The sequence below is a fragment of the Lissotriton helveticus genome, chromosome 8, assembly GCF_964261635.1.
Source record: "Lissotriton helveticus chromosome 8, aLisHel1.1, whole genome shotgun sequence".
NCBI classification, from domain to species: Eukaryota; Metazoa; Chordata; class Amphibia; order Caudata; family Salamandridae; genus Lissotriton; species Lissotriton helveticus.
Genome location: NC_136069.1, coordinates 187697645 through 187713195, shown reverse-complemented (window position 1 = coordinate 187713195; position 15551 = coordinate 187697645). Strand labels below are relative to the sequence as shown.

Genomic DNA, 15551 nt, shown 5'->3' with positions numbered 1-15551 from the left:
GTCCGCTTGGGATGCAGCACTGCAAGATTATGGATTATATAAAAATAACCACCAAATGTACAATAAGATATCTCTATGCAGAACTGAAAGGAACTAAGTCAGATGAAAGGGCAAAATTTTCACAAAAATGGATGGAAAAATTGGGCTCAGGCTCAGAAGTTTTTCAGGAGTCACTAGATCTGGGTAGAACGGTGCTATGCTCGGCAACCCTTCAATCGCAACATTACAAAACATTATTTTCACTTTACCATACACCGGCTAGAATTGCCCAGTGGGGTGGAACAACAGGAATAACTTGCCCACGTTGTAATGCGAGCGGTGCAGATATTGTACATATGTTTGCGCAGTGCCCACAACTATTTACTTTGAAAATGGCGATTGAAGAATTTTTTGACAAAACGCTTAGGATTAAGATTAAGCTGCTAGATGAATTAATCATTTTAGGGGTGGTAGGCATGAGGGAAGCTATGCCAGTAGAGTTTATTTTTGTTTCAATAGCAGCGTTTCGCATCTGTATAGCAAGAAATTGGCTGAATAAGGCTCCTCCACTATTTGCAGACTGGATTGCTAGTCTCCTCACTATATATAATTTAGAAAAGGCAATATACGACAGGAAAGGTAGAAGGGCTAAGGCCTTAGGCAAAAAAATATGGCAACCAATTATGACTTGGAAATCTAGCAGGGTAAATCTAGATTAGTGCAACAGAAGTTTGATTTGATTTGTTTTGGAGGACTGTCTTTTGGTTTATTATATCTGTTTATGATATGAAAATTTGTATAAAAACAATGAAATGTTTATGTACTATATATCCACCTGAGAAATTGGTATGTGCTGTAATGCATATGCTGGAATATGTGGAAAAGTTGTGGGGGGAAATTTTTTTTTTTAATAAATATGTTTTAAAAAAAAAAAAAAGTACCTTTGAAATTGTCACTAGTCTCTCCACTTCTGTACACAATTGATCTGGATCCTTCCTAAGCTTTGGAATGTTTGTCGTAAATGCAAAGAGTTCATATCTCTGCCAAGGAACCTGCACATAATCGACTCCATGCACTTCTCGGATAGGAAATATAGAGAAAATCGCTCATATTTTAGGTTTACTGGTACATGCTTCTGCTTTTTTTCAGCTTCAGTCTTTTTTTGTCTTTCCCTTGCTACTCCCTTTCTTATTCTACATGTATTTTCTTATATCTGACCAATTCTTAATGCTGATGATTAATATTTTTAACGTGTACTTATATAGCCAATAAACCCTATTCATTCACTTCTTTATCTCCCAAATCCATTCTTTAGTTTCTGTGCCACTCTTTTCTTTTATATAGCTCAATGTCATATTCTTCTGCCAACTCTTCAAGCCTAGCATATGTATCACATGCACCCCCCTTATCTTTTATCCACAGCATTACAGTACTGGAAATTAGCTCTAAAATATACAAAAGTGGAAAATCAATAAGCTCCCACTATCCCCCTCTACGGCTTGCCCACCCGCCGAGGTTTGGTTGTGGGATTGGATACAGGCGGGGACGACCACTGTGGGCGACTTATTCTTGGATGGGACATTAAGGTCCCATGAGGAGTTTGTACAAACTAATGCAGTGCGGACACCTTGTTCCTCACGCATGCATTGGTCTTGCACTATGTCAGACAGTACTGGCTAATAGATCAGAGGGAACCCCCTACGTTTCAATTACTTCAGTCCTTACACTTGATGGGACAGTGGCGCCACTTGGTCCGCTGGCTATACCGTGGGCTACGAGAGCACATACACATTTCACTTGCATCGCTCTGACAGAAATGGGAAGGGGCTCTAATGAGTGACATATCAGACAGGGAATGGACCTCTGCAATTAAGCATCCCTGACTGGTGTCCCGGAATTTCCGCCTGAAGACAATACAGCTATTAATATTCCACAGGGCCCATCATACACCTTTCGCAATTCAAAAGATGCATCCCACGAAATGCGCTCTCCGCCCCAGATGCTCCCACCAGCACGCATATTTTACACACATGTTATGGTTATATACAGCATTGGGGAGGTTCTGGAGGGAGGTCACCCGGGGATTATCCCAACTAACGGAGTGCTCTCCGTGGGATAAAATGGAGGTATGCTTACTGGGACTTTTCCCATTGCCCAAGAAGGCGAAATTGTTACGTCGCTTTGCGGGCCTGGCTTTGATGCTCGCCAAATGGCTGAGAACTCAAAAATGGAAGGCTCATATGTCACCAAGGGAGGGCAAGTGGAGGGATTAGGTCATTAGATGGACAGTAGCGGAAGGGGAAGCGCTTCGACGTGAAGAATACCTCGGTCTGAGGAAAAGGCCGATCTCCCTTGAATGGGTACAGTTAATAGATTAGTTTAAAGCACTAACAGCCGATGATGTAGTGAAACCCCTTGCACCATAGCTGGAGAAGCTTAACCAAGTCTAACACCTGGAAGGGTGCTGATGCAGACAGGAGGTGGCTCTCCCTCTCCTCCATTTTCTGTTCCCTCCATTCCCCCCTTCTGCCCCCCCGAATTTTCCCCTCTTCCTGTGTTAGTTCATGACTCCGACTTAGTCCTCTCTATCCCCCCTCACTGATCATTCCCCTCCCCCCTATTTTTCCCTTCCCCGTTCCCCCTGGAGAATTTGTTGCACCATCATTAAGTTTGATTCACCAGGGTTTTTGCCCTGGCAGTACGGAATGTTCATAGGTGGCTATGTTCAAAGTTTATTGTTATCTGGGAGGGTATAGTTGTGGGTGGGGTATCCAGGGTGGGAATTTGGGGAGATAAAGTGACAATGGACCGATTTCCTGAGAATATTTTTTCAACACTGTGGTTCTGTTTATACGTATCTTTCATGGACACAAATTGAGTTATTCTAATGACACATGCAAAAGTTTTAAATTGTAAGTATTGTATATATGTGTAACACGTATCATACGCTGTAACACCGAATGATTAATGATGTAAGATGTTTCAACTATTTCTATGACAAAAATCAATAAAAGTATGTGTAAAAAAAATGTTTTATCACATGCACAAGTAGCTGTTTTTTTTCTAAAAAATCTCAATCCATCCTCATTATATGTAGTCAGATTTTCTATACCAATTTTGCCCAGCCTTTAATTGGAAAATAATTTCTCTACTTGTGTGGGAGAGGTGTGGCGCCGCGGCCAGGGCGACTGACGCTGGAATCTGGGGATCAGGGTTCGATCCCCAGCTCCGGCGGCAGGTCAGCCCAGCACCATGTGACTCTGGGCAATAGCTCGCTTAATCTTCCCGACGGCCCCCAGCGCCTAGAGACCCTTACGGGTGAGTGTGCGCTTTACAAATGTGGACTTTTTACTTGTCTGTTCACTTGGTCGTACTATTGTACAAATAATAAGAGTAGATGTATCAACAGTAGGTGTAATAGCTTCATTTTCAGGCAGTGCAGTTGGCACTCCCAATGTATATGTACCCATACTCGGTTATCCTGCCCCCCATATCATGTGAGGCAACACAGAGCATTTGATTAGTGCACACTTTGCTACATGTGAGAAGAAATGAAAACACATATGTATCATGGCTGTGTTGAGATTCAAGATGGAGTCAGTGCTGGTTTGGGCCTAGTTTTGTAAAGCACAGGAAGGATTCTGTTACTTACACAGTACGCATCTGTTTGAGGGACGCAATGCTGTAGATTCACATGCTCTGCATACTCCTGCCATCTAGTGTTGGGTCCGGAGTTGTACAAGTTGTTTTTCTACAAAGAAGTCTTTCGAGTCACAAGACCGAGTGACTCCTCCTCTCAGTGATATACTGCGCATGGGCATTTTAGATTGTTTTCCTGCAAGCAGGTGAGAAAGGAGTGTAAGAAAAAGGATGTCCATGCTAAATGTATCACATAAGTATGTAATGTAACTACAACGGCCAAAGATGTCCAGGAGGAGGGATGCTTAAGGGGTAAATAACATAAGTAGTTTGATGGCATGTGTAGCTGTAAATACACATGCTCTGCAAAAACTGTAAAGGAGTCCCTCCTAAGAAGTGATGGCTAGCCTGTAGGGGTCGCAGTAGTTTGAAAAGGGTACATAGCACTGCCTGACCTACATTGGCTTGTTGGCGTGCTAAAACATCCACACAGTAGTGTTTGGTAAATGTGTATGGGGTAGACCATGTAGCTGCCCTACAAATGTCAGCTATGGGAATGGTTCCTAAAAAAAACATAATAGCTCAGTTTTTATAAGTGGAATGTGCTCTAGGAGTAACTGGCAACGGTCTTTTGGTCTTAATGTAGCAAGGGTGAATACATATGACTATTGATTTGGATATTGGGGTGCTTTTTCGAGGTAGAGTAAATGCTACAAATAGTTGCGTGGTTTTCCTGAAAGTTGTAGTTTTATTCTATGTAGAACATGAGACCTCTGTTTACATCTAGGGTATGAAGAGTTATTTCTGCTACGGAATGAGGGTTAGAGAAAGAAGCTGGGTGCTCAATGGATTAATTGAGGTGAAACAGAGACTACCTTAGGTACACATTTAGAATTAGTACGAAGAACCAGCTTGTCTCTACGTATTGGGAAGAATGGTTCTTTTATGGTTAAAGCCTGGAGTTCACTATCACCTGCGTGAGGTTATAGCAACTAAGAATGCCATGTCCCATGAAAGAAATTGAGAGATGCTTTCTATTTTGGAGATAGGTAGCCACTGCAGCGAGGTGTAACCTAAAGGAAGTGAAGGCTAAATTTGCCTTTTGCAAATTAAGTAGGTAGTAGATAATGTCTTGCACAGTGGCTTTCATAAGATCAAATTGTTTGGGTTGGCAGTCGCAAACAATAAGTTTCCATTTTGCAGCATAGCATGCTCTAGCTGTCGGCTTGCGTATCCTTTTAATAATAAAAAATTGCATATCCCTCCCAGGGACCACTACCTGCCCTTAAAACATTAAAATAAAACGTTTAATTTTGTGTTTTTTTTAATGCATCCTGTTTTGAAAATGTGCTGCATTTTTAAAACAAACTGCTTTATTGAAAAGCAGTCCCAGACATGGCCCCATCCCTGGGAGGGACAGCAAGCCCCCATCCCTGGGAGGGACAGCCATTCCTAATGGGGTAGCAAATTGCGAGTGGCTCAATAATATTCATGAGCCTCACATTTTGCGACCCCACTGGGAATCGCTAACAGTGTCTGAGACACTGTTGTATATTGTGATTTGCGACTCGCAATCTGCGAGTTGCAAATCACAGTGGTCGTACATCTGGCCAATGAAGTTTTTTTATTCAATTTGTTATAGTAATTTTGTGTCGTAGTGAGTTGCTGAGTTTGTAGGGGGATAGGCTAGAAAGTAAATTAAGTAATAAATAATGAACAATTCATAATTGTCAATTAGTTCAAAATGTTATTTATGGAATACTTATTTCTTTTACTTATATTTTAGTTGCAGGCTGCTAGGTTTGTAGAGGCCTACGGTGGGAAGCTACGTAATTTAATAATAATATTAATTCATTATTTAATTATTGTTTAATTATGTAAAATATGGAATACTGAATTATTGCACTAATACTTTAGTTGCGGACTGCTTAGTAGGAGTATCGGTTGGGAAGCTATTTAACTAATTAATTTATTATTATTATTTGCAAATTAATTATTCAATTGAATTTCAAATTTTTAAATTATGAACTATTCCATTATTTGAATTATATTTTAGTTGGCGGATGCTAGGTTTGTAGTGGTCCAGGCTTGGATGGATGCAGTACTCGTGCTGTAGGTCCCTTGGGCCCCTTCGGAAACCTGGGAATCCGATCATATTTTCTTACTCAACTGCCCTGTGTGCCTTTACCTTAGAAAGAGAGGAAACCTAATGTTTAGAGGTCTGCAACATTTGAGCCTGGGTTTAACTGGCATCAAGAAAACCCTACCAACCGTGGGTATTTCTAAAAACTTGACAGAGCACTTGAGGGCTGTGTGGTGTGAGGAGGTGGTCTCGATATCCGACCTACCTCTCCTACCTCTGGGACCCAGGGATCAGAAACATAGTAATGATGTCGCTCGTACTCCTGGAGAGCAAGGGTTAACAAAAGCTGATGGATCTTACGTGCAGGAGACGAGCCCGAGGTCGGAGGATCCGGACCAATGGGAACCCAGAAGCGCGTAGCCAACAGGACGTAAAGAAAGCTTGATGGAAGAGAAGGGCGCGCAGAATCAGGAAGACCTCGGAAGTGAGAACACGGAGGAGGACGCGGACACCGAAAGGAGGAGGTCTGTTTAGGAAGCCGGGAAGAACAACGCAAGCTGCGAGACGGAGACTCCCGGAGCTGTCAACCCTCGAGAGGCACGCACCAAAGAGATCGAGGAAACCTGGACCGAGGACTGGTGGATACCCCCGGAGGACACCTACGAGCCGCCACAACTCCGGAGAGATGCGGCTCTTGCAGTACGTGACTTGGGAGGAGGGCAGGAGTGAAGGGAGGGAAACAGGATACGGGTCACCTCTCTCTGAGTGCGCTTTGTTAGTTGCCCATATAGTTTCCTAAACATCGGTGGTTCCTCACGTTTTCACCCACATTTTGTCTCATGGCACCTTACTTCCTTCCTTTAGCACCTGATTCTAGGACGCTGGCAGACTAAATAACGTCCTTGCGCCATATCTCTCTATACTTATCCGTTTTCTTTTTTTTTTCTCCATTTTTGTTGTTGCTGTCTATGGCCAACAGGTCTAAATCCTGAGGCCTACAGTACCCCTGCAGTAAAGGGGGACTGTGTGTAATGGACTCACTCCAGTTTGGAGAAATAATTCTGCCTCTAGTAATACTCGCCTATCACTCACACCGGGTTGGTGAAGGGTCCTGTTCTGACAGGAGCATTGAATGTTCAGCTTATTTGGCCGCCCTTCGCTTCTCCTTTCTTTTGAGCCCAGGGGGTATAAGCGAAGGTGAAGAAGGGCAAACCAACTGAAGTCCCAATAGAAGAGCTTCACTGAAGACAAGGAGAAGATGCGGAGAATAATGTCCTGGCTATGCTGACCTGTCATTGTTTGTGATCTCAATAAAATCTTATCACAATAGATCCCCGAATCCGGCCTCCTGGATTCTCTTTTGCCCTTCCCTCTCACGTGTGGCTTGCTTCTTTCTCAGCATGCTATTTTTACGCAGAATGCCCTACAAATGTCAAAGTGTGGATTAAAAATTCACTTTTGCTCACATTTATGCAACAGAAATCTATGGACCTTCCAGCCAATTGCAAAAATCTTATCATCCTGAATTTCCATCAGTGTGGTTGGTTGTGAAAGGAATGGATCAAAACTATAAACATGAGAAGAACGATTGACACCTATATTGAATTCACACAGTTCAAACGTGTTTTGTCTAGATCCTGTACTATACGAAAGACCCACCCAAAAATATGGGGCATCCTTTTTGTCAGGAAAAGTGAGGGAATAAAGGAAAGTTGGGCATTTGCATTTGGCCGTATGTCATGTTTTGCTTGGCAGGAAGACACAGAAGTCAGGTAGAAGTGTTTATACTACCTTTATTATTGTATTCGTTAGCGCTGCTTCTTGTCCCACATGTGCTCTCCTCCCCTTGCCCTTGTAGTCTTACTCCCCACTCCCCTGACCAGAAGTGGTGTCCGGTTCTCGTCCCCTCCCCACCAGTCAGATATAGGGTCCTAGTGCCCTTGTGCCCAAGGTCACGACATCTCCCCTTTTGTTGCAGGAAAATGACAGAAGAAAGTTGTGAGAGATATAGAGGTATGGAGAGAGAGAGTGAGAAGAGAGAGAAAAGAAAAACGTTTTGTTGTCCCCACCATTACATTTCTTCGATCAGTCTTTTTGGTCTTTTGCATTCTCTTCTTTGATATGTCTCTCCCTTATCTTTCTGCCATTCCTTGTCCTGTCTCTCGTCTGTGCCGGTCTCTCCGGCGGCTATGTCTCCTCTGTCTTCCTCCAGGTTCTTTAATCCCTTTAAGTGAGAGCTGTTCCTTCTTATTTGGTAAGGGCCTGCTGTCGCGGTTATCATAGGCCCTTTCACATGTGTCACCGTTAATAGTTCCTTTGAGAATGGACTGTCCGATTTCCTCAGCTGCCGGTTGCGCACCACCACTGCATCCCCTTGCTTGAGGTGCGATGAAGTGGCATGTCTCCTGGCGTTGGCATACGCCTTCATTTTCTCCTTGGCCATGGTCTCTGACAGCAACGCAGCTGTGTTCTGGTGGCGTCATTGCTTCTAGCTGTGGTAGCCTTGTCCTGCTCGTTCTGCCCAGCACCAGCTCAGCAGGGCATCGCCCCGTGGAGCTGTGAGGGGTGTTTCGATAGTCTCTTAGTACTTGACAAAGGGCCTGACCTATTGATATCTGCGCCAGCTTTGCTCTTTGAACAACCTTTTTAATGTTTCCCATGAATCTTTCCACCATGCCATTTGCTTGTGGCCACAGAGGTGTTATCTTCCTGTGATGAATGCCTAGGTAGTCCATGAATTTTTGAAACTACTCCCCTGAGAATGGCAGACCATTATCTGTTTTTAGTGTTTGTGGGAACACCCAGGCTGCGAATATGTTATCCAGTATTTGCAGTGTTGCACTTGCTGATGTCGACGAGACTCGTCAATGATTATGAGCAAATAGTTGCCCGTGTCAGGAGGTCCATAGAAGTCGGCTGTCAGTTCCGTCCACACTGCCCGTGGGAGTTCTGACATTTGCAGTGGTTCAGGCTTTGCTGGCTGCCCTGTGGTTTGGAAGATGTGGCAATTTGTGATAGTATCCTCCACCATATTGTCTAAACCAGGGAACCACACTTTCTCACGTAGCAGATTCTTTGTCGCAACCATGCCTCTGTGTGATTCATGTGCCAAGTTTACAGTTTGTCTGCGAAAGGCCCTTGGCATAACTATTCTTCTTCCTCTCATTACTATTCCATTCACGGTCTTTGATCATTCTTCATGAACCTTTTTGAACGCCAGCATCTCCTCCTTGTTGACTCCTTTTTCCATGATGCTGTTGTTGTTGACGTGTCTCCATCTCTGCTGTCTTGTCACCATTTTTACCGCTTGCATCGTGGCATCCCTCCCTCTTTCTTGCTCAAGTTCTGCTATCGTTATTGATGCCGGAGTGTTTTGTTTTAGCACAAAGTTTAGATATTCCTCCGCTATTGATGTGTCCTGAGGTGTCTGTGTTCTTAAAGGTGACATTGTTTCTGTGGCAGTCCTTCCACTCTGCTGACTTGGTTTTCTGCTGTAGGATAATATTTCTCCTAAGGCTTCTTCCCCTGTTGGTGGTTCACTTTCTTTTGGGGCCTTCACAATGCTGGCTGGTTTGGTTCAGTACGAGACTGACTTTTTCTTTGGTACATTGAAGTCATAAACGTTAGAAAAATTCCCGTTGTTATTTGCGATGTATATGGATCCACTGATTCGCAGAATGGAGATGAGTGAAAGAATTACTCCACTGACCACACGTATGTATGGGCCAATGCAAGATACTTGCATATGCCGATGACGTGGCGGTTCTAACACCAAACCCCGCAGAGGCGATAGAAGAGGTCGAGATCGAGGCTGTGAAATTTGGGCAGATCTCAGGGTATGCGCTGAATATCTCTAAGACGCAAATAATAAAGAATCGCCAGGTGGATTGCTCAGATTATCGTGTAGTGCAGTCAGGAGTATATTTAGGGGTAACCATCACTTCTGACTTAGACACCTTAGTCGAAGTAAATATAACTCCAATAATCACTAAAGTGAAGAAAGATTTAGATAGGCTTCAGAACTTGCATCTTTCTATAATGGGGCGTACAAATATTGTAAAAATGATGATCCTCCCTAAGTTTTTATATATCTTTAGGGCAATTCCGCTACTCTTTGAAGCTCAGTGGTTTACAATTTTAGAGAATATGATTAACAGATTTGTCTGGGCCAAGGGTAAGACGAGGAGAGCGTTGAGATTTATGGCGCTCCCTAGAGATAGGGGAGGGTGGGCGCTGCCGGATCTAAAACTTTATTACTGGGCAGCTGCTCTACAGTATATGGGAGGCTTATTGGGGGGTGCAGAAGTAGAAGGCCAAGATGTGTTTGGCACCTTGGCAATATATGGTTTGGTACTGGGGGCAGAAGCAGAGAATGTATGTTTGAGGCATGTGGACTCGAGTTATTTTAAAAGGACCCGATTTAAGACGATTTTTGCAGTATTTAGTATTTGGAAGGCTTTTACGAAAACATTTGGCCTTGGGAGATATAATGCGCATACTAGAATGAGTGATAATCCTGCTTTTCCCCAGGATATCTTTTCTGACTCTGTGTTTAAAGAATGGGGGAGGCAGGGGATAACGAAGATTGGCGATATTATGGGTATGCCGGGACTTATGCAATTTTCGGAGGTTCAGACAAAGTACGGATTAGAGTCAAGACCATTTTTTAAGTATTTACAAGTGAGAAGTTTCATGGCAACAAAGAGGGGAGGGACGGTAGGATTTGAAAAAAATTCAATTATGGAGATTATACAGGATGGTTCGGATTGCACGATTAAAAGGTTTTATTCTGAATTGTTAGAATCTAAACAGGATGATTTGGAAAAGGGGGCGAATAGATGGGCACAAAGACTAGATATAGGGAAAGAGTGTTTTTATCTTTCATTGGATATGGGACAGAGTATCTTGTGTTCAGCGGCTCTTCAGGCACAACACTACAAAACTCTGTACCGATTATACTACACGCCCGCAAGAATTGCACAATGGGGGGGAACGGGAATTAATTGTCCAAGATGTGGAAGCTTAGAGGCTGATATAGTTCACCTTTTTGCAACATGCATTTATCTGCAAACAACACAAAAAGATATCGAGGTGTTCTTTCAGAGATCACTAGGAATAGAGATTACTTTATCACCTGCGATAATACTCCTAGGTGTGAATAATGGTGATAGACAGATGATAGATGGGTATTTTATTTTTGTTGCCATGGCAGTGCTGAGGCTGTGCATAGCTTCAGCATGGCTTGACTCCCTACCTCCGACCTATCACCAATGGTTAGCCAAATTACTGGCGACTTATAACTTAGAGATGGCAATTTATGCTAGAAAGGGAAAAAAGGGAAGGAAATTGGGTAGGCAAATCTGGGAACCTTTAACTAGGTGGAAAGAGGGAAATACTGGCTAGTTCATTTCATATTGCCATAATCGTTTACCATTAATTTCAATGCCTGTATAACTTATTCTTTGCAATATATGCTAAAATTATTTCTTTTATGAATGTGGTAACTGTAAACAAAATGTAATTGTTTATTGATTTGCTTTTTATTCTTTCTTTATTTTTGTTTTTTATGCTGTGCCCTGTGCAAGTAAAAGGGGAAAACATTTTCAATAAAAATATATATAAAAAAAAAAATAATTCCCTGCTGAGTGGGGCGACAACAGGGTGCTTCAATTCAAAACATATATATCTCCCCTCCTGTAGGAGGAAGGAAGGTGTGTGTCTGTCTGTGTGTCTGTGTCTGTGTGTCTGTGTCTGTCTGTCTGTCTGTCTGTCGCACGTCTGCAGCCGCGGCTGTTGTGGGAGACTTGTACTGCTGCATCGTCCTGGGATGTTGATGGCACTTAAACCTTTCAGTATACAAAACGGTTGCTTTTTCCTAGGATTGTCTTTTTATTACTGCCACATGATGGCATAATTCAGTGAAGCTTTATCTGTGGCCATGTCCCTTGAGAAGGGACAGGCTGGAACACATGTCTGCCCGTCGCCCCTCCCCACCCTTTCGCCCCTGGGGGAGGCCTGATCGAAACTGCTTACCCCAATCGAGCAGGGACTTGTTTCAGACATGAACTCACAACCTGCACCCCTTCAAAGGCCTGGTGCGGGGGAGCCTCCGGGGAGGGAGGGCTTGGAAGCAACTTGGGAAGCTGGCTCCCAGGGAGTGCAGAAACCAGGCACATGGATGGATGAATGAATGGGAAACAGGCTCCTAGGGAGCGCAGGAACCAGGCGCACTGGTGGATGAGTGAATGAACTCCCAACCTGCAGCCCTTCCAAGCCCTGGTGCAGGAAGCCTCCGGGCAGGGAGGGCTTGGAAGCAACTGTGGGAAGGTGGCACCAGGGAGCGCAGGAACCAGGCACATGGATGGATGAGTGAATGGGAAACAGGCTCCTAGGGAGCGCAGGAACCAGGCGCACTGGTGGTTGAGTGAATGAACTCACAACCTGCAGACCTTCCAAGCCTTGGTGGGGTTGAGCCAGCGAGGGCTTGGAACCAGCTGTGGGAATCTGGCTTGTAGGGAGCACAGGAATCCGGCGCATGGATGGATGCATGAGTGAATGGTAAATAGGCTCCTAGGGAGCGCAGGATCCGGGCACATGGATGGATTGATGGATGATGAGTGAGTGAATGGGGAATTATGTAGTGTACCAGATTCCAGAAATTTCTGTCAGGTGGTGGGGGGGGCCGACATTTAAAAAAATTCAGCTGAGGGGGCTCAATTTATAAAAGTTTGAAGACCTCTGCTGTAGAGGGAGCTAACATTTATTATCAACCTGGATTTACTTGCATCACGAGTAGACCCCATGCTATAGTCCAGGTTGGACTATGGTAATTCAGTTTATCTAGGACTAGGGAAGAAATAAATCAAAAGGCTACTATTGTTGCAAATTCAGCAGCTAAACAGATCTCGGGTATTTCCAGAAAAGCGCACATCAGTCCCTTTTACACTCCTTCCATTTGCTGCCAGTCTTCTTGCGACTAATGTTTTAATCCTTGACCTTATCAAAAGACTCCTGACTTCATGGCAGCAAAATTCAAACTTCTCGTTGATCGTATATTTTTATTTTAGATGTAATTTATAAACTATGTAGGCTCTTTAGTGCGAAGACGCATACTGAAAATATCACTCCAGGAAAAAACACAAAATTATAACATAACATATTTGCTAGTGGATTCTCTACATGGTTGTAGATTTCCCCGACTCATGAATCTGCGGCAGGTGTGAAAGTACAGGCAGAAATGTAGCAACAGCTCTCCTGCGCCATGGCTCCAAGTTGGCTCAGCACATCCTAGATGTGACATCACAGAGCTATATATGGTGCTATCCTCCACTGACGTCAGGCACAGACCTTTTCCAGATGCCTTTAGAGGCGGAGATGAGCCTGACTTAAAGAAATACATTACACAAAACTATCTTCATTCAGGGACATTTTATGGATTTTGGGGGCCCTGCGCCAAACCTATTTTTGGGCCCCCTGCTCAGAATAGGTTTTAATTTAGGATTCAATTTCAGTTCTGTCATGCCCTCTTTGGCCAGCTCACCTAAGTAAACAGGGGCAAATGTCCAAATTATAAATGTGTTTACATCTAATAGTCAGGGATAGTGATGTGCGTTTTCAGTATTGTAACACCGCAGCAGCATACTAATATTACTGCAAATAATATCTGCAACATCCTCCCATTTCTCATATGTGAGATTTTGTTTTACTCTATGGATTAATTTATGGATGTTGCATGAAAAATAAACATAACATTTCTCTTCCAAGTGTCTGTAATAGACTCTCACACATCATCCACTTTAAAAATAAATCAAAGGAAAACGGTATTCAAAACAATCTGTTTAAGAATTATTCAAGGTCATCGGGACAGAACAGAGCTTGCTCGATCAGGGGCCCCCTGAAAGGCAAGTGCCCGGGGCCAGAGCCCGCTTTGCCCATGCCTTAAAACGTCTCTGTCTTCAATACCACATTACCAGTCCAGTAAGTACTCCCTAGTGTGTTGAGGGAAGGGTGTAAGGCCCTCGCAGAGGAAAGCAAGAGAGCAGCAGAACAGCCTAAGAGAGCAAATGCCAGGAAGAGGAGAGGGACGAGCAGAGCAAGCAGCACACCACTGACCAAACTTGAACAGGAACAGTGCACTCCAACCTTCCCGACACTCTGCACTACGGTCAAACATTAATTCCTAGAACTGCGATCGAAGAACATCATCAAAATCTAACGGGAATCATCTGGCCTTTCACAGGCCTCAACAACCAGGGCAGAAGAACAGAACCTGCAATAGGACTCCAAGGAAGACCTTTATTAACTGCTTGGTGCTCAATCAAGGGCAACATGAATTAAGAGCAATTTTGCACCTTGGAAAGGAGACAAAGAAAGTAAAGTTACAACATATCACTTCAATCGGGTCATAAAAGCATGATAAGCATCAGGAACACCCACTAGTCATCAAGAACGGGATGCACAAGGTCGATAAAAAAGTTTTGTGAAAACTATAATAGCTACCCACTGTATGGGGTGAATCTGCACACACTCGACAGAACTACAGACTGTCCACACCTCCACCACGCTTCGGAGAAAACTGTGACCTAGACTCCAAAGGAACGTGCCCCTATCTGCTTCTCTCCAAAATTCATACAGTTAGAAATAAGCCAAAGATATATAGAACAAATCATGACTTGGCCACTGAGTACATTGTGTCAAGATCAAACCTAAGGAGTGGTTTAGCAGCTCCAAACCCCTCAAGGAAGGTAGCAGCTCACATGATCAGGAAGAAGTAGGACCAACTGCTGCCCCATCTCCCAAAGGGCATGGGTGTGGAGAGCTAGAAGGCGTATGATATTACAAAGCCAGAGGACCAGACCCCCTAGTAAGATGACATTCTTCCCCAGAGCATCAAACCACTTCCAGTCATCACCCCACAAGTTAAAGAGGAAAGGTTGTTATCAACTCAGTGAAGGAAGACGCCAAGCCCAGGGTTAGAGGAAAGAAAAGCAGGATCATTAGCAGCCAGGCAATAACTTTACACAACTCAACCACAGACCATTGAAGCAGAGGTTGGCCTATTCCAACCAAACTTAAGGGATTCCATCAGCATCTCATTAAAGAGCAGCAAGAGGTTTCAGGAGAAAATACCAGAGAAATTAGTTTCAATCCCTGCTCTGGCTGTGGAAAACCCAAAGTTTCTGCAGCTTTAAAAGAACTCGAATGGCAAAATGGAATGAATGATAGAAATCACCCCAAGAGTCCGAGAAAGCATAAAACATTTCCTTAACATCATCCAACTGCTCACACAACCTTCTCTGAAGTCATAATGAGGAAACTCATTATAATCAAGGGGGGGGAAAGGATCACTTGTCCTGCTTAAACCTTGGGTTTCACAAGTAGAGGAACTGGTATCTCCCAATCAAATATAACTCTCATACACGTGTACTTAGGATGGTACTTTCTTAGCGGTATATACTGGGTACCCGCTTTTTTACACGTGCGTGCGTAATCATTGAGTTATTTTTTGTATTGTGCACCCTCCACCAGGAGGTATTGCCTTTGGTTTAAGGCAGTAGTGATCGTGAATAGTAGGGGAGGGGTTGTGGTGACGGTGTAGTTAAAAAATCCGGACAGCCAGACTGAGAGAGTTTTAATAGGTCTGGATTCGGAAATGATTTAAAAATTAATGGTGCACTTTTTGAAATTGTTAGGGGTTCAAGTGCATTTCGTATCTAAAAAGAGGTCAACATGTTTCAGCCTTTGGTAGTCAGAGGATCTTAGGCTTTCGTCAGGACCAATAAGGGTGAATAAATAGTGATTAAAGCAAAAATTGTGAGAAGAGAAAAGGTAAATTAACCTGATCCTTCGT

The 15551-nt window shown here is 43.6% G+C and overlaps 1 protein-coding gene across 3 annotated transcripts in view; it reads right to left on the bottom strand.

Moving 5' to 3' along the window:
- Positions 1-15551, bottom strand: part of HLCS (holocarboxylase synthetase) — a 940243-nt gene that overhangs the window by 736051 nt on the left and 188641 nt on the right. The gene's annotated exons all lie outside the window — the stretch shown is intronic.